The 20215-nt window shown below is 34.1% G+C and overlaps 1 long non-coding RNA gene across 3 annotated transcripts; it reads left to right on the top strand.

Annotated features, from left to right (window-relative positions):
- The first annotated feature begins 11460 nt into the window (after nucleotides 1-11460).
- LOC130630721 (uncharacterized) lies at nucleotides 11461-17203 on the top strand. Of its 3 annotated transcripts, XR_008982106.1 has the most exons (4): nucleotides 11461-11607; nucleotides 12744-12857; nucleotides 15252-15488; nucleotides 15574-17203. It is a non-coding gene; the product is annotated as an uncharacterized LOC130630721 (long non-coding RNA). The 3 variants fall into 3 exon arrangements; XR_008982108.1 differs by lacking the exons at nucleotides 15252-15488; nucleotides 15574-17203 and adding an exon at nucleotides 11961-12000 and having other exon boundaries at nucleotides 12744-13102; XR_008982107.1 differs by lacking the exons at nucleotides 15252-15488; nucleotides 15574-17203 and having other exon boundaries at nucleotides 12744-13102.
- The last annotated feature ends 3012 nt before the right edge of the window (nucleotides 17204-20215 follow it).

Below are 20215 nucleotides of genomic sequence, written 5' to 3'. Positions count from 1 at the left end.
ATGGTGGTTACCTTCACTTCAGCAACAAGTTTAATCTCAATTGGCAATTGGTGAAACTGGTTCTGTTATATGCGTATTGTTTTGTAACAGAAAATGCCACTATAATCACGCCTATATAATTAAAGCAGTACTATTTGTCGCTAAAAAATAACCATGTACGACAATATACTCACTAAATACACTTTAGAACACCACCAACACATCCTACAAAATGATCAAACACAAACAACCGTTTTCATATAAAAAATATACCCGTGACATACAATTAAAGCGGATTAATTCATATTCGAAATCACAACAAACAGCAGCACTTCCGAACCTGTTTACTCAATTTATACGACTTGCCCTAAACTGAGTTCAATTTTCGGTCATTATATATCAGAAAATTTTAATTGTCCTCCCCTATGTTGTTAATGCCGATTGTTTAAAAAACTTCCTTGCTGCTTCGGCCGCGTAGATCTGCATTCTAGGAACTATAAAAATAAAATAGTATTTAAATAAATCGCCGCTCGTATAATTGATTGCACAAAAGTACTTATGTTTTTTTCTCCTCAATCTGTGTTTAGTCCTTTTATTATTTTATTGCATGTTGCAACTGGTGTTAGCGTCAAGTTAAAAATTGTTAACTAGGCTTATGTGACATAGTGGAAAGAAAAATCTCTTCCCAGCAATAAAATTAATTGTAATTGAATTACATTATGGGTATAAGTTTAATTTGTCTGGTCCCTCACCAAAAACATGTTATTATGTATCACAAGTCTGTTTTAAAAATGTTTGCTTTAGGAAATGTCCTTTGTATTAGGTTTCAATAGTAGAGCCTTGTCGCAAATAAAAGTATTGCTTTCTTTGTAGCTCACATTACAACAGATGTGTATGACAACGGCTCATGCGCAATCTTTCTCTTGATCATGTTAAAAAAAAGTTTTGCGCCGTTCTCAAGCGATATGTCATCGCCTGAGATGCACAATTTGATTTTTTGCGAGCAAAGTAAGAGTTATGCACACCGCCACTTGCGCAATCAAATTTTATCAATACTAACTCTCACAGTCAATTGGTCTAGCGCTACCGCACCACAATACATGACGTCTGGCTGACATAGCACAAGTTGTATGGCAGTCATGTATTAACCAAACAACACCACTTTTTAGAGAATATAGCGACGGCAAACAATTTTTATTTTCTTTAAAGTAAAAATAACTGGACATAGTAATCAAGCTCAACACACAGATGTCATGGAGACTGTAAAGAAGCAACACGAGTTATAACTTAAAATCGAGTTTACAGTTAATATCAGCTGAAGTGGAACAAATATGCGACTGTAATTGCACAATCTGAGAAACATATTACTTAATAAAAATGCGTAACTAGTTCATATTATTTTAAATTCAAAACAATCCTGGCAAGGCATTGCATAATTATATTGTAACGACGTATTGGCGCGCTATCCGGTCATGACTAAATGAAACAATAACAAGTGATGTCATCGTTTTTCGATCGTTATTCTTGGTAGCGGTGGTTGTAGTGTTGATACAGACACGATGTAAGGTATCGTTTCTCACATAAAAATAGACATCTGCTATAAGTTTTGGCAGGTACATGTTAACATAATACATTGATTTAAAATATTGACAAACGTTTTAAGTAAAATCAGCCATTAAATTGTGTGGTGTTGGCAGCTTAGTCATCGCCTGATGAGCTTACATCAAAAACCAAAAAAATATTTTTGCCTTAGATTTTTGGAAAACAGACCCTGAGGTATATATTAAGTGCGCGTTCCTAATATTTAGGAGAATTTAAAACTATTTCGCTTTTTTTTCTTCCACCACGTACTTTTTCCTAAACGTTTATAACCTGTAACTAAAAGAAGGTTTTTTTTATTTTTTATTTTTTATTTTTTTTCAGAAGGTACGAAAGGAATTAATAAACACCGCGGACTAAAAATGCATTTGAATCAATTTGAATCCTTGTGAACCGTCCAAAGTAAGTAAGTAAGTTATGACTTGACTCTTTCAGTAATCAGTCCTCCAGTTCCAGTTTCTGTATTTCATTTGATTTTGCATGTAAAGCATCTGCTTTGAATGTGTGGCAAAGCTTAAATCTTCAATGCATTTCTCTAGAAATGAAAACAAGAGTTTCAACAAGGGATGACTTCACATTTTATGCGGATAGTTTCATATTGTTTTTGAAAATAGTGTGCAAATCTCTACTTACTTTTAGCTTGATACTATTGCACTAGAATTTATTACGCGCGCAATAAGTGTAATACCAGAAAGACGTTTATAGGCATTTCAGACCGCGGAGAGACATGGCGAATAAAAAGCTCGTCTGATACGGCCCTTTTTAACAAAATAATGTTTTTCCGCTGATGTATACAATTTCTTATCTGATTGGAATGGAGGCCTATTGCGTACAGCTCGGCAACATGTTTAATCTCAATTTGCTGCTTCTGGTAACAGCGTATATTTATTTGACGTCTATTGCTGTACATCTGTAAGCTAATTTAGAAACTGGGGCTCTTGTAGTCGAAAACGCCACTATAATTTGACCTATAATCATAGCAGCAGTAATTGTCGCCAAACTTAAACATCCCTTACAATAAACTTACCTTGCCACAAAAGACACTTATACAGCACACCACCAACACATCCCACAAACTTATCAAAAACAAACAACCGATTTAATCTCAACAATATCATAACCGTTGCATACAATTAAAGCGATAAAACATCACTAATTCATGCTCAATATTATAACGAACAGCAGCAGCAGTTTGTTTGTTTATTGCCTGTTTATTTATTTGTTTTCTACTGTATCTAAACAAATTGTTTTTTGTTTGCCTGTTTATTTTTTGTTTTCTACTGTATCTAAAAAGATGCCCTTAGAACTTTAAGTCATAGGTTGAATTTTATCATCAAACGTTTTACATATGTATGCATAAGTACGTTTGTATTTTTCATTTCCCAATCTATGTTCAGTGCGCACAAGGTAAGTTTATTATTTCATTGCATGCAGTAACTTTTTCCCTTTTTTTGGTCTAGTCTCTCACTAAGAACGTGTTACACCTGAAATATCATCCAGCAAAAGGATTTAACTTTCCAGACTATTTATGCACTCGCCAATTGAATTTATCAATACTCACCCTCACAGTGAATAACTGGTGTAACGCGTCAACAAATGCACGTCCTTCCAACTATATCCAACCATTTCAGTCTATATATTTACCATGGTAATCAGAACCATGTACCGTTCCACCGACTGTGCATAGCACAAACTAAAGGAAGGAACTCAACCATTCCAATCTAAAAAATGTTCTTATAACTAACATGTGTAAACTTTAGAACATGTGTAGCTACTTAATTTATAAATAACATGTTTTAGTCCCAAGAGAATCAAGACAGTTTGTATGCGTTTGTAAACTTCAATATTTTATGTGCGTGCAAATCTTTGCGCTCCTGCGCACAAACAAAAGAATTAGTACAGGAATTACACGCCAAGCGTTTCACTCCACACTCCTTTTTTTTACTCAACAATCTATATTCAGTGCGCACAAAGTTGCTTATTACTTCATTGTATGCAACGACTAGCGTTAGCGTACTTTTTTTACTGCAGTGTTGTAATGATGTACTCATAATTTTTTACTAGGCTTGTGCTACATGCTTAAAACAGTAATCATCTCTGAGCCAGTTCATGTTTCAAAATAGGAGGAGCGATATTTTCTTCGACGTCATGCGGACTTGCAAGTTAATTGTAATTGTATTACTGCATTTTATTAGTTTAATTGGCCTATTCTCTGACTAGAAACATGTTAGACCTGAAATATCATCTAGGAAAAGGACACTTACATACAGCGCGAATTCGCAATTGAATTTTCCCAATAATGACCCTCACAGTAATAACTGATGTAACACGCCACCAAATGCACGTCCTTCAACGATATCCAACAATTCAATCGATATATTTATCATAGCAAGCATAACCATGTACCATTCCTCTCATTGCTATCACGCCACCAACTGTGCATAATAATTAACGGATGGAATTCAATCGTTTCAATCAAACCATGACAGAAAAACCGCGTATGTAATGTGGGCCTACTACTGGTGCTAGTCATGGTCCTCAGTGGTTTCTTAGATAGTTTTGCAGCTGCATCTAGATTTCATTTGAATATTTTTCATTAGGCCGTGTTATATTAAGCACATCAATCTAAAGGTTAATTATTTACATGTCCAACAAAATCAAATGTGTTTAACAACTGTTAATTTAAAAGCCAAATCTAAGTACTTACCTCGCCATGCCTAAATCATTACCGTATATTGCATATCTACCGCAATATTTAAATTCAAAATTTTAAAAGGAGGTCATAATAAAAAAAATCAATCATTTTGATATTATGTACAAAAAAAAACAGCGCAAACGTGCCGAGCATGATAATAATGCAGCGTTTTATAATTTTCTGGACAGTTTATAAACCGTGTATTTTATAAAAAATAGTGCTTTTTGGTTTCAGCCTTGCATGGTGTGGCCTAAAGATATATAAGGCTTTAGTATATGACTAACCAAATTGCTGTTGATAATCACATGATACCAAACAAAACCATATACAACATGAATTATCAGAACTCACAATCCATCCTCGGCTCTTTGTCTCATTTTTTATAACTGGACAGCAGAAAAAAATAGAAAAAGCCCAGGAATCGAGATTCCTCACAGTCTCTATTGCTCTATATTTATACCAGTTGAAAATATAAAAGGTTGTCTTCGGAGTGTTATAAACAATAGCAACAGAAAATTACTTTTTGCAGTTTATGTAAATTCTTTAGGATGTAGTCGCTGTTTTTATAAGAATAGTGTGTTTTCGTTTTAGCCTCTATGTTCTTATATAATGTTTTGATAAAATAAAGGCTGCTATAACTTGCTGTAGCTAATGAAAAATTCTGTATCATAACAGCTCATTGCTTTGGATAGAAAAATGTTCAGTTTGTTTGACATGCAATAAAAAGGTAAATCTCTGATCAGTTTTGTGCATCAAACAAATGTTTATACTTAGAACAAATAATCAAACTTCGACATATTCTTACGATGTTCTGAAAATCTGACAAATGCAGTTTATTCTTACAAAAAAGCGCTTCAAAGAAATATTTTATTTGTGATGTTATATCATCGTACGTTTTTCTCTTTTAAAAAAATAAATGTAACTAACAACACCAACTTCGTTCGACATCAACGAATTGCATTCATCTTCGAATCCGATAGACTTTCTATAAAACTAAGCAACCTCGGCCACATAATAAAAAAATGGCAAACATAGACCTCATGATGAGTCATAAGAACGTGACTCGTGCTTTGCATGTCGTGGACTTAATTACTTCCTCGGCTGTCACGTAAAATGATAACCGCAGTAACAAGACACACGGAATGCGGTAAATCAAAGGGCGGGTGAACGCGTGGATTTATCCACGGGCCATCAATATTTAATGTTTATACTGTTCCAAATAACGTAAATTTTTCCCTTTACCTATTCTCCCCTTTATAAGTTTTCCCTATTTTCAGGTTTAACGTGTTATTATCGGAAAAAATCGACGCATGTTAATTAATCAACCAACTATCGCGACATTATGGCCATTATGGCTTCTATATTCACTGTCTATAGTACCAGTACCATAACAGTGTAGCGATAAAGAAATTTTATCTGCGGTTTGTCTCGTCAATATCAGATTTAGATCAATGCTGAAGGTGCGTGAAGTCCTCAGATACTTGAGGATAACAAAAATGCTCTTTTAAGAAACATGAGAAGCATATTTTTGGAAAAAATACATTAGCTAAGTCATTTAAAAAATATTTCTTAAATCTAATTTTTAATAAATCATCTCCTTAGAGTTTAATGAAAATGGAACTTTATGGACATCGAGCAATGTCAATTAATATCCAGCCCAACAGAAAACACAAGGTGATTGAAAACCTACTTTCTTTTGCTATGACCACCTCATTCGAAAGGAGACTTTCGCTTAACACTTTTGCTGTCAATAAAGGGCGTTTAGTGATTTCCTTCTTTGCAAAAATTCTCCTAACATTTTTTATTCTTACGTTCTCGTTGGAATGTCTTTTAGTCACTATTTCAACCTGGGATTTTATCATGATTTTATGGTATGAAAAGACAGACGAAATTTGATATCCTTGAAAACAAATAACCATGATGGATTGATCTCTTTTCATGCTAAATTATTATAGGGTGCTTATATCGGGCAAATTAAATAAGCGCTCAATATCCTGGAAAACACTTGACCAAAGGAAACCAACTCTTGTACAGAATTGAAATATTAGTTTTATTTGGATGCATTAAAAACAAACGTTAAGTACATATACTGAAAGAGTTTTATGAGACTGCGCTAAAACCATTTCCATTATTGTCGTCTCTAAGTTCCTGAGTTAAGCCGTTTTCAGGGACGCGGATAACGATTTTTGACAGTATACCAATTTTGACAAGATCCATGTGCCAACTTACGCCAGGTTCGTTGACTGTATGTTTTAACCGGTGCAGAGAAATTTGGATTTGGAAAAGGCAGCTTTTATATTAACTATTATCTGCTATTAAGTTACGTATACATGATGAAATAGGCTTAATCAATAAATCTTTTTCCAAACTTTTCACATGTTAGTCATCTTATAAAAGAACAGTTGACATTCTGTACTGGAAAAGCAACTTTCAAAGTTATAAATCCAGTGCGCAAAGCCTTACATTAGATCAACTTAGCTAGGGTAAAAATCGTTTTTTGTGTTTACAATAAGTATGTCTAAAAATATATTACATAGTAGACAGTGCATACTAATGTTATGGCTGTGGATATTTGCTGATATTTGTATTTTGTTTGGTACAATACAATTTTTGGCTGTGAACATTTGTTGATGGTTATATTTTTTTCATGTATTTTTACGTCTGTAGGATATTAGTCTTCGCGCATTTTTAAATTTGTTTTATTTTTTTGTTGGTGGATTTGTTTATCACAATTTTATATCTGTAAAAATAGTTCCTGTAGATATTTGAAATGAAAATGAAAACCTTTTAAAATATACTGATTCAATTTACAAATTTTGGCCGCCACATTTTCACACTTGCACTGCTACAAAAAGAGAGGCCTTTGTTGCGAATTTACGCAGTTGCAAATACACTGGGCGTTTGTTTGTTTTATGTTGTTTTGCGTTGGGTTTTATCCTACCTTTTTTCTCATATGCTCCATCTATTGAATTATGCTCTCCGGCGTGGAGTTATATTGCGGTACACAAAATTTGTAGTTCTTTAAAAAAATGCCTCCCGGATAGATTATGGAACATTCATTTTAAGTAGGCCCGCTTCTAAATCTCTTTAATAATAGCCGTATTCCGTCTGTCTGTCTCTGCGCAACATAGCGTCGCAAGTAGCGAGACATACCCGCGGCCCTGCAGCTTTATTTCGGTTCCACGGCAGACCCCGACCCCTCTTAAAAATGGTGTTACGCCTATACTCATGTGCGACACAGTCTACCTGTACTTAGCGCTTAGTCCAGTGTTAACTACGGGCTGTTTCCTGTGTTTCTGTTTAACCGAAGTTGTGATAACGTTTTTTACAGAAAAAAAGTACACATTGTTTTCCTATACTAAGCGCTCAGCTTAACATTTTTTTGAACTTTTCCCCGGAAACATTCTCTGAAAAATAAAGAAGGTTGGCCAGTTGCTTTCAATATGACTGGGTAACAATGAATTATCTAAATTGTCGAAAGTTATTTTTTGAATAGTATATTACACCGGAAACACCATAAAGTTGTGTGCACTTCACTTGATTTTCCACACACTATATGGCTGTACTAAAGCGCTTTACCTCCTGAATGTGTGGCACAGTTGACGGTTCTTATTAATCACTCAATATGGTGTTTAACGCTGGGTAAAAGCCACTTGTAGCTTAACCCGGCGTTTCAACAGAGTGTATCCTGTGTTTTGTAAACGAAAGCTGCAATAGTTTTTTTGAATAGGGTCTTAAGCCTAAACGCATGTGCCGCACGGTTTACCTGTACTAAGTGCTCAGTCCAGTGTCACAATTAATTTGTTAACCTTTACTAAAACTTATTTCGCAAAATAAAATAAAATTGACCAATTGTTTTTCCTATGACAGGGTCACAAATGGTTGTAAATTGTGTTTTTATTTTGGCTAAAGTTGCAGTAGAGTTATATTTTCAAAAATACACTACAGTCAAAACACTATAGTGTTGTGTGCACTTTACTATATTACCGACATACTGCATACCTGTACTAAAGTGCTCTACCTGACCGTGTGGCACAGTTTACAGCTCTTATAAGCGCTCCACATAGTGTTCAACGGCGGGTCACACCTTGACTTGTCACTTACCCCGGCGTTTCGACGCCGGGTTTCCCGGCTAATCTCGTATAAAAGTGGCTAATATATAAACCTATTCCTGCTAGGTTTATGTGCATTTTAACCCTATTCAGTCTGGGGTTTTTCGAACATATTATGTCCAATAACTTTTCATAGGCTTGTCCAAATTGAATCTAACTTGGCACACTTATAGTACGTCACAAAAGGAACAAAATGGCAGCAATAAATTTTTGCTTACGTCAGCACATTTTTTGTGAAGTCATCAAAAGCTTAAAATTTGTTCAAAATGATACTATCTGCTTAAAATTCAAGTACTTTAGTTCTAGAGCGAATTTTTACATTCTGTTTGAAGTTTCTGAAAGCTAAGTAAATGTTATCTATATAATAACTAGTCGATAAGGCCCGTGGAAAAATCTACTTAGGCAAAAGGCCATTAAAAAAATAAGTTGCTTTAGATGTTTTTTGCTGACGTAAGAAATGCATATAGAAAAAAAATGTTCTTAAAATCGCACACAAAATGTCAAATGTCAAATCTTACACAAAATAAAAAAAGAACAGCTTGCAAGGTGCAAAATCTAGTTGATAAAAAGTTACAACAACGACACTCACAACATCGACACTCACAACACCAATACTCACAAAACCGACAGTAAGAACACCAACAGTTACAACACGGATAATAACAATGTCAGAAATAACGCATCTCAAATATGTACATCTTATAAGTGATTATGTTGAAAACCCTCCGTACTTTATACTGAAATGTCAAAAAGTTGTCCTGCAAGAGTTAGCACAAATCAACAAAAATAAGTTCTTTACACATTTTAAATATTGTCTTTCCCTTAAAATCTTATACAAAAATATGAAAAAGCCATAGTTTAGAAAGCATTAAACGTAAATCTACAAAAATCAGCCATTTCAGTTGCATACCATTCTCTCCCACAAAAATTTACACACAGTGTAAAAATCAACCAGTTAAGAACACAAAAATTTTTCTTTTTTAGTACGTACGGTTCATAAACAAAAGTTTACACAAAATATAAAACAGATTGGTTTTTGAGAAACACATCTAAATCAACAAAAATAATTTCATTCAGCATGTCGTATATTGCATCAATCTTCCACCAAAAGGTTACGAAACACATCAAAATTTAGAAAAATCAGTCATTTCAGTGCATACAGTCATCATTCGTTCCACTTGTCATATTGCATGTGGTAAAGTGCACAGGTAATGTGAAAAAAATTATAGATGAATCCAGCGTGACGTGATTTGTTTACTTTTTAGCGGTAAGCTCCTTGGCTCTGGCTTTTGCGTGGCAGGAAAAAAGATGCTAGGATTTGGTAAAGAAAGGTCTTTTACTGTGGATTTCTTCTAACTCTCTATGGGCATAAAAATATATGGGCATAAAAATACACTAGCTAGCTTGTTACATCATAATTCGTGCTCATAAAAGAAGAGAAATTTGGAAACTATAGTAGTTAGCTATATATAATTAAAAAAGAGGAATAACAACAGAAGTCATAGGTTAGAGAGCTAACCATGGGATGGGGAGCTGGACTTGGAGGCTAACATTAGCTAGCTAACAGTAGAGCTAAGACACCCAGTTAAATATACTTGAACTGGGAACACTTACCTAAAACTAAAGCTAGCTATTTATGCTTAGTAAAACACATATAGGGGGAAGCAATAGTAATGTAAAATTAATAACATTACAGTTCAACATAACCAAAGTTTTCCGTTTTTTCGTCAGCCAACAGCTTTATGTAGCATTTTGAATTTTAGGACAATACATTAGTTACGCGCCAGGGCTCATGAATTATGCAACATACAAAACGCAAACAAATATGGCTACATACGCAGTAAAATATGAAACTGTGGCTTTTCCTGAGAAATGCCAGTCTGCTTGCTCCACTGACATAAAAACCAAACGAATAAAAATATCAAAGTGCTTACTATTTGTGATTTCAAATCCACTTTAAACTCCAGCCTTTGTTTTCTACTTCTAACTTTACTTTACATCTAGCTCCACTTCTCACCTCACTTTTCTACTTCTTCACTTGGTCTCTTTTCTTTTTAAATATATAGCTATGCTTTTTTAAACCACTTTTTTTCCTTTTTTTCAAGGTAAAGGGATCGTTCTTCTGTGCTTTTTTTTGGTGGCCTTTATTTTCTACTTCTAAATTTACTTTACTTCTAGCTCCACGTAGCTCCACTTTCACTTCCAACTTCACTTTTTCTACTTCTTCACTTGGACTTTTTTCTTTTTAAATATGCGAGTCTGCCGGACACTTAACTCTAGCGACATAAAAACATAACATCTAAAAATATCAAAGTTCTTACTATATGTGAATCCAAATCGACTTTAAACCCAAGCTTTTATTTTCTACTTCTAACTTTTCTTTACTACTTCTAGCTGCACTCTTCACTTTCGAAGCAACTTCTCGTGGCTTCTAACTTTACTTGTGTACTTCTACTTCTCCACTTTGACTTTTCTTGCTTTTAATATCTGCACTTTTATGTGACTAAGGGATCGTCGAAAATAAGACATTTTTTAACCGCTTCTTCAGTTCGCCTTTTGTGTCGAGAACTTTGTCGAGAAATTTTTATGTTTGTTTGTTTTTACGCTAACGGAACTTTTTATTCGAATGCCGTCCCGTTCGAAAGTACGCATTTCAGCGAATCACACTGCTTATTTTCTATCACGTGGTTTCTAACGGTTGCGAGACAAATGTAAACAAAACAAAAAAACTCGGCAAACTCGCGCACTAGGTTGTTAAAAAACATCGTATTTGCAAAAGTCACAGACAGAAGCTCTGTATTATTATAAGAGATACGCTTGTGTGAGTAACCATGTGAGTCCACGACACGCAAAGTACGGGTCACTTTTTTATGACGTGGCGTTATGCTAAAATTTACCAAGTTAAAAAAACGCAAATAGGAGGTTATCATTTAAACATGTAACTCTTTTTTTATTAGTTTATAAAAACTCTTTTGTTGTTTTATTATTACTATTCTTTTATTTTATAACGTTTTGATTTGTCTTGTTTTTTTTGTTTTAAAAGCCTCACGGGTTGGTTAAAGATAAAATAATTAAATTTTACCCCCGGTTTGCCATGTGCGCGCCGTATTTCACGGAAACAAAATTTATTAACTGAAAAATGAAAACCGAAGCGAAGAAAGTTGTCTCTTTTCCAAAGTAATTCTTAAAAATGTTATTTCAAACAATGTTACTCATCATGAGGTAAGATTAAAGCTTATTTGTTTCTTCAATATTTTCCATTTTTGTATTCTGTGACCGAGGTTGGTTTCTTTTTAAAAAACCGATCGAGTTCGAATGATATTTCCAATCTAAAATGTAAAAACAACAAAACTGCAGAGCGAGTAATAAGTTTATGTTTGTTAAATAATTTTTAAAAAGAAAAAAAGAAATATTTGTTAAAAAGAAGAAAAATGTACAATGATATAACGTCAAAAAGAGAACTGATTGGAAATGTATCAGACAACTTAGCTAGCTATACATTTTCAATTTGTTTTCTTTTGGGATGAAGCGAAGTTTAGTAATCGAAGTAAAAAACGTATTGAACTTTTATCCAGAGAACGCTAGCAGCCTACCGAGAAAGCGAAAGAAAACCAGGTGTGTTGTTTAGATTATCTGGTAGAGAAATGAATTCAGTTGAATAACGATATTTAAGCTGTTTACACTTTCAAAGCTAAACATTCCCTTAAATATGAAGTGAAATATGTCTTGCGCCTGAACATATTCTTTTTTGTAAGAATATACCCAAGGTCAGTTAAGAGTATATAGTATGCTTTATTTTATTAAGGCATTATATATGTTCAGGACATGGACATGCGAAGAATATATTCAGAATAATGAGGATAGTATTTGTCAAAAAGTTAAGAACATTAAGGCTGAAACGGAATAATTCTTATAAAGTACACGGCAGTGTTGATGTCGTTATAAAAACCTAAACCTAAAACCTAAATTTAAATCAATGTTTACATCTGTTACGTTACAATCGTTTGAAATATATTCGATTCTTAAATTCGGAAACGCTGCATTGTTATCTTCTTTGATTTTATGCGTGATTTTCTTGATTATAAGTTTGGGTCTGTTCTTTTAATATTGCGGTAGATATACAATATGCCAAATGATTCAAGTTTTTATATTTCTCTTTTATGTGTTTTAACTATTAAATTCTTATATTTTGAGTTTTCAAATGGCAAAGCAAGTATATAGTTTTAGCGTATTTCGCTTTTTATAAACGGTTGTTAGACACCTTTGATTTTGTTGGACATTTTCCATTTTTATTTTACAATTTTATTTATTTATTTGTTTTGTTGCACATGCTTATATTTTTAGACGTTTTGTTTCAGCGGTTATACACATAGAATAATGCAGATTGTAAGCAACCTCGATCCCAAAGCATTTTTTATCTTTCTGCCATCCCGTTATAAAAGAGACAAAGAACCCTGGGTCGCGTTGGAAATGTGAGTTTTAAAATTCAAATAACTGTGTTGTATGTTTTTGTTTGGTATCCCTTACATCGGTGAATGACAGATGCAATGGATTCTTCCACGGGAATTCAGATAACTGTTAATTTTTTTATATTTTGTGTAAAACTTTGAAAGGGTTGCTGTATGCAATAGACTGATTATCTGATTTTGTTATGACGTGTTACAAACTGTACAGTGTGGAAATTTTGTAATAACTTTGTTTGTATGACTGGGCAAAATATGTTGGTTTTTTTAAATGTCTGATACACTGTCTTTCCCTGTTGTACTTCTGGCATGGCAAAGCAAGTATAAATTTTAGCAGATTTCGCTTTTTAAATAACGGTTGTTAGACACCTTGTGATTTTGTTGGACATATTGCATTTTGCTTTTTGTTGTTGTTGTTGTTGTTGCATCTGCTTATATTTCAACGTTTTGGTTTCAACGGGTACAAATATAAAGTAATGTAGACTGTGAGCCACTTCGATACCAGAGCTTTTTCTCTCTTTTTTCCGTCCCGTTATAAAAAGAGACAAAGAGCCCAGGTTGTGTTGTAAGTTTTAAAAATTCAAATTACCAAGCTGTATGTTTTTCTTTGGTATCCCTTGCATGCATTCAATGAGAGATTCAGTGGATTCTTCCACGGGAATTCGGCTAGTTTAACATATTTTCTGAATTTTACACAGATCGTATGAAAAATTGCCGAATATTACCCGAAAATCCGTTTTTTATCGATTTTTGGATAAAATCCGGAAAAATCGGGAAATCGGATTAACCACATGACCAAATAATAATCGTAACAAGATTTATTTTATTTGTCCTATTATAAGAGTTTCATAGAGATTTTTAGGGTAGTTTCGAGTAATAGCTAATAGCAAAGCCTCTGAAAGGTATGGGACCTAAAAAATGCACGCAGGTGTCTAATGGATAAATATTGAAACTCAGTAAGTATTTTAGCCATGCGACATAGCATTAAAGAGTTATTAAAAAAAAACCGTCAGAGGCGGCGGAATCCGCCCCCACGGACCGAATAGGGTGAATAAAAAAATATTTTTATAAGTTATTTCAGAAAACATAGAGCTACAGTAAATATGTAAATAACATTTTTGTGTAAATTAAGAAATGTAAACATATATGTACTACTATATTACAAATACTGTTACATAACTTATTGTATCAAATGTATGCAATACGAGATGTACGGTGATCCATAAATAGAATAAAAAAAAAACACAACATCATTCACATTTTTGTTGTATCTAGAGGTCTGCTCAGAACTCTACTTGAAGAAGATCTTCTTAAGTTCTTAATCGAGCTTGTCTGTTCATCACAACCAAAAGGCTTTTTAATAAAGGTTTTTAACTCATGAAAAACAAGGAATCCGCATCTTTTTTTTTCTTTTATGTCATTGGTTGATGTTGTCTCTCAACAGGTTTGCACACAGCGGTAACATCTTTTAAATGACTTATTAACATACATCTACATCAGCAGCCATTTTTTTCCCAGTTTTGTTGCAGTGGAATTCGGATTATAACAAGGTTCAGTTGGTGAAGACGTTCTAGATGCTTTCAAAGATGTAACAACATCGTCATCATCATCATCACCCGAGCCAATCGACCTTTTTTTAAAAAGCCGGAAGTTTTGACACCTTAGGGCTAGGTAATATTATAATTAAGAATACTGTGTCTTTTAATTGATGACACAGTACTGCGTAAATGACCAAGAACTTCAGAAATTTTATACTTAGAAATTAGATTTAGTCTGTTCTTCTTGTTTGTGAATACAACGACTGTAGCTGTCACGAATGGGTTTCCATTTAGTCTTTAATACATCCACCAAATTAAAAATATATTTATTAAAGTTTGTTGTACGTAATATCATTTTTGGAATGCTCATCTTCAAACAACATTAACCTGTTTTCATATTAAAAATGACCATCAAAAGATATTACCTGAAGTTCCCTTTACCCATGCAGAAAAAATCTCCCAAGCTTGTCGTTCTCTATTTGGGTCCCTGTAAATATCCAGTTTCATTAACATACTTCAGGTTCTACTAGCTACTGCCTCTCTACGTAGTTGATCGACATATCTTAAACTATTTCTATTATTTGATCTGTTGCTGCACTTTTGTAAGAGCTTTCTTTATCAAGAAAAGCCTCATCATTGATATTGGAAGAGATCAGACACCATTTTGATTAGTTTCTTCTCGTTAAAGAAAAGTTTTGATTGGTTAAAAAAGAGTTTCTTGACCAGCGGAAAAGTTTAGAATCTTGAACTTTTTTTTAGCCTTAACGTTTATAAATTTCAGCTTGGGTTATAATTATTTCAAGAAGTACGCATGCGCATCGCTCCAAAACGACCGCTATAAATTTACGTCATCGCTTTGTTTTAGAACTATCGCTATAGCGCGTTCACTGAAATGATATGGACACGGAAACCGATAGGGGCCAAAAAGATTATTATCATCTGATACAAAAATGGAGAGTGATGAACATTAATTGGTGTGTTGATAAAAAAACTAAAAATAATCGAAGAAAAAGAAAGATATGGGTGAAGAAAATATACAAAGACCGGGAAAGGATCGTCTTGTCATAGAAATGCATCTAACAAGCAGAGAGCCATATTTCAAGTAAGTTTTTGCGAAGTTCACGGTCATGTTTCTGACAACTCCATTTTTCCTCGATGAAGTATCAAATGATGTAGACCTTTTTCAGCTTTTTTAGGATGTCACCTGAAGAAAGGGAACATCTTTTGTAACTTGTTACTCCTTTTATAGTAAAGAGACACACATTTCTTTTAAAAAACAGTTCCTCCTGCGGAGATATTAATGCTAACATTACGTTTTCTGGCATCTGGGGACTCGCAAATTTCCTTGACTTATCCTTTGCGAATGGGAAAGAAGACTATCACCAGCTTTATAAGTGAAACATGTGAAACATTGTACTGCGTTTTTTCCAAAATTTAAATCCATGCCCCTAAAAACCGAAAAAAATGAAAAAAGATCTCTGAAGATTTTGAAAAGTTGTGGCAATTTCCCCACATAATCGGTGCAATCAATGGGAAGCACATATGTATTCAGGCCGCAAATACAAGCGGAACGTTATTTCATAACTAAAAGGGGTTTTCAGTCTCCAGTTCCTGGCAGTTTGTGCAAAATATAATTTTAAATTGGTGAATGATGGAAATTATGGCTTCAATAATAATTGCTCCGTTCTTGCCAACTCCAATATCGCTTATGCCATTGAAAACGATTTGTTAGACGTGCCTGGGACCAATAAATTAAAGGAATCCAAGAAGAAATGCCCTATTATTTACTTGGAGATGAGATATTCCTGTTCAACACTTGGTTGATAATGCCATTTCCTGGACATCTGAGGCTGAATAAATCTATAACTTTTATAGAGCACGCCTATCTATCGAAAACGCATTTGGTATCCTTTATATTTTAAAGATCCATGATAGGGAATGTTAGGAATATTAACTATTTTCCCGAAAGTTATTTCCACATTATCATTACTTTCAAAAACCTGTTGAGATTTAGTTTCTGATCTTCCTTTTTTTCTTTTTTTTTTCTATTTCATTTATTTTCCTGCGTCAGATTTTACATCCTGTCACAATTTTCCTTTTTCTCATGGAAGTTCCAGCTTTCATTTCTCCGCCTTCGTCTTCGTGCATGCCTTCTTCATCGTCACTTTTACCAATTGGTTCTTCGTCAATTTATTTATTGCAACATCTTGATTGATACCAACACTTAATCAACCGGGACCATATGTAACATCCATATTGTTTATTGAATCTTTGACAGCAACGTACGGGTAGTCCATTCCAAAAAGGCGTAGTAACCCCCAAATAAATTGAAGACATATTTCTTATTCCAATGTAAAAGCTAAATGTAAATACCTGAGATCCACAATATCTTACTTTCCTCGATTCCAAGCTCTTCTTCATTTCTTCACCAAGTATTCTTTTTGGCACGCTTATCCTTATAAAGTCTATCCCCTTTGTCATACAAACAAAGATATTTCTTAATACAATTGCAGATTTACTCCTCTTAGACGAGTGATTTTAAACAGTATGTTTAAAAGCGAGTGCTTGTTTAAGCAATGGTGAGATTACTGAGGCTCGTCTTGTAAGTTTGAGAGATATTCTACTGCAACCAAGAAAAAGAAGAATTAAGAAAGTTAGATGCAGAAAAAGTGAATGCTCTTGATATAGGCGAGGTAGAGCAAGATGTTTTGGATATCAGGTAGATTTTAAAACCTTTAAGAGAAGTTATAGCTGACCTCACACTTAAGATGAATGAAATTAAAATCGGTCAGAAGCTCTACAAGTTTATGCGCGGTCGGTTACAAGTTGCCAAAATTTAGAGCTTTCTAATTTTATTTGTGATTCCTTGAAGTGGCAAGGGTTTGGGGACCAATAAATGAAAACGAAAAAAAAATGATGTGGATATGTTTAATTATTTAAAGAGATATTTATCAGGAAAATCGTTGTGAACGCTTTATTATTTTGTCTGCAGGATGTGCCTCGTACCCAGTGCTTTGACTGCACGCTCGTTTTAAAAATGGCGCATTTAAATGGTTAGTTACTGTAAACGTAGAATTAACAAACATTTAAACAGCAATATTTTCAACATGCCTGGTGAAAACTTACTACATACAATTGCAAAAAATAACGAAGGGCTAAATGTAAAGGTGTATCTATTTTTAAAGTTCCTGCTGATGAGAATCAATTTGACAAATCGTGGAGAAAAAGATTGGTTGTTGTTGTGATAAGAGATAGAAAAGTGGAAAGCGGTTGGCATAGTGGAGGAAGAACGTGGCATAAAAGTTGTTGGTGTCACCAGTGATTAAGCGTCTCCAAAGCGATGAACATAACATACCGCACTTTGAATTTTATGGCGAATGAAGAATGAATGATACTTATACTTTATCTTAGATCCAACACACTCAATCGAAACAACCCGCAATTGCCTGAGTAATTCTCTTTCAGAAAGATGTACCAGAAGTATGTAGAATCATGGAAGTTGTATCACCGGGAACCATATTTCAAAGTTATTCCTTGATGACTGAGACCGTGGATTACATCTTGTTCCCCAAAATAACAAATGACCACATCAAGCCCACACCATATTCCGTAATGAATGTACGTTCTGGCGTCACAAGTGTTTGTCGAATTTGTCTTTAATTTAATCTCTTCAATTGTATGGACCATCCGAAGCTAATGCAACTTCTAAATATTGCAACATGTTGAACCAATTTTTTGATTGTCCTAACGTCAAAAATACCACAGAAACAACAATTTAACGTAAACCATTTCTTAAACAGTACACATCTGTTAATGATCAACGATTCTTATGGTCGACTGAAACTAGACCTCCTTGAAAACTACTTTGGTTGTCAATGTGCAATTGATCATAGGAATGATAACCCATCAATCCGTGATTTTGGTTAAAATGACAACACAATTAGAATACAAACAATTTCCCGACCCATAGCTAGTTACTGTCATGAAATTAATGTTAAAACTGCGTCATGCCGTAAGAGCAATTAAACACACTTGGAAGACAGAAACCAAAAATACATTAATAAAAAACATTAAATTTGCTTACAGATAAGATAATATCACTTTAAAGCACAAATATTGTAATTACGATTTATATACCGTAAAACTTATATACACTACCTTGACCGTTTTGTAGACTCCCATAATTATTTATCATACCATGCGCCAAAATAATATTGTTTTAAAATTTGTTGCTATAAAAATAGCAGTTGTAACAGGTTCTTGATTTCAGTGCGTAGAGATCGAGCTTTTCTCTGTTTTCATGCAATTTTGTGCAGCTCACATTTATTTTTCACAAATGAAAAACCACGAACACAAACATAAAGCATGATGAGATGCACAAGTAGGCTTATTGCCAATTCTTTTGTGACTTTTTCAATTGAGTATAATGTTATTTTGTTGTAATTACAAAGCACAACAGAGTTCTCAAGCAGGTCTGAAGCAATTTTCTTACTATTGATTGTATGGTGAGATTAGCAGTTGCAAAAGAATCCGAAAACATCATCGGTTACTGAGCATAGCCAAGTATGCTTCTTATTCTTAGATCTCCTAATGCGAAGATATAGCGTGCTAAATACATAACCACTTAGAAAATTGAATTGTGTTTTTCTTTTAGGGTCAACAATTCACATGGTAGGAAAATTCTACAGTGTTTTCTTTTGCAGTTAAATTAGTGAGATGAGCAAGTACGTGATTAGGGACTTCAAAACCAAGAAGAATATTCTCAGAAACAGATTTATAGAAGGCCGGATAAAACTTTTCAACATTGCCTTTAAAACTACCAATCACATCTTTGATAAAACTATAGGAAAGGTTAAAATCGTCGCTTGCAATAACATAATTGACAAATTCAAAGCTGTCGTCACTTAACTGATTTTGTGGCGAACGATGTTTCACATTTTTTTGTCTTGTGACTCCCCGTTGTGTTTTGCATGTTTTGGACCAAATATCGCAGGAAAAACAGATTTCAGAAAGGTCGTCAACTATTTCTTCAACAATTTATGTCAATTCGCCAGTTAAATCACAGTTTTTCTCCAATAAATTTTCATCAATAACAGCCAAGATTGCATCGAAATCATCTTTACAAAAGCAATTCTCCCTAACGGCAGCTGTTATTGATAATTCCGTGCAGTCTTAAACCCGCGACCCCGATCTAAGAAACATATCTGCTTGTAGAAACGCATTATGGACGGTCCAGAATTACCTGACTATCTCTTTTTCTTATGACTATGGTTCTAGACAAGTGTCTCAATTGAGAATAGCGTCGCTTTGTTTTACAACCAGGAGAGATTTTCGATACAATATGGTGTTGATTGTAAACCACAAAAGTGGCCATTTCTTGTTCCAAGTGCCTCGATTGAGAATAGCGTCGCTTTGTTTTACAACCAGGAGAGATTGTAACCAGTTACGTTGTGAGTCAGTCATGAAAATTCAGATTCTTGTAGAATTGTAACTGGTATAGCTCTTATTATATTTGCACGGGATTTGCGGTCCATTTTTTGCTATGCGCTCTATTTTCTGCTTGCCGTATGGTCCGCCTGAACATATGCGTTTGTATACGAATTTTATACCCGAGTACAAGGCATGATTTTATTTTCGCTTGCTTTTTAAGTAAGGTAAGCTGTAACTGCTTTCCCACACTACCCAGCTTAGTAATAGCAATACAATTAAAGTCTACCTAGCCAAATTTAGTAGAAACCTTAGAATCATACATCAGTGGCAAATTGGTGGGTTACCTATACATTCACCTTTAATCATTTCAAATCGTGAAGGAACATAACAAGTTGTAGC

Source organism: Hydractinia symbiolongicarpus, chromosome 2, assembly GCF_029227915.1.
Source record: "Hydractinia symbiolongicarpus strain clone_291-10 chromosome 2, HSymV2.1, whole genome shotgun sequence".
Taxonomy (NCBI): Eukaryota; Metazoa; Cnidaria; class Hydrozoa; order Anthoathecata; family Hydractiniidae; genus Hydractinia; species Hydractinia symbiolongicarpus.
This window is presented reverse-complemented; position numbering and strand designations above follow the sequence as displayed.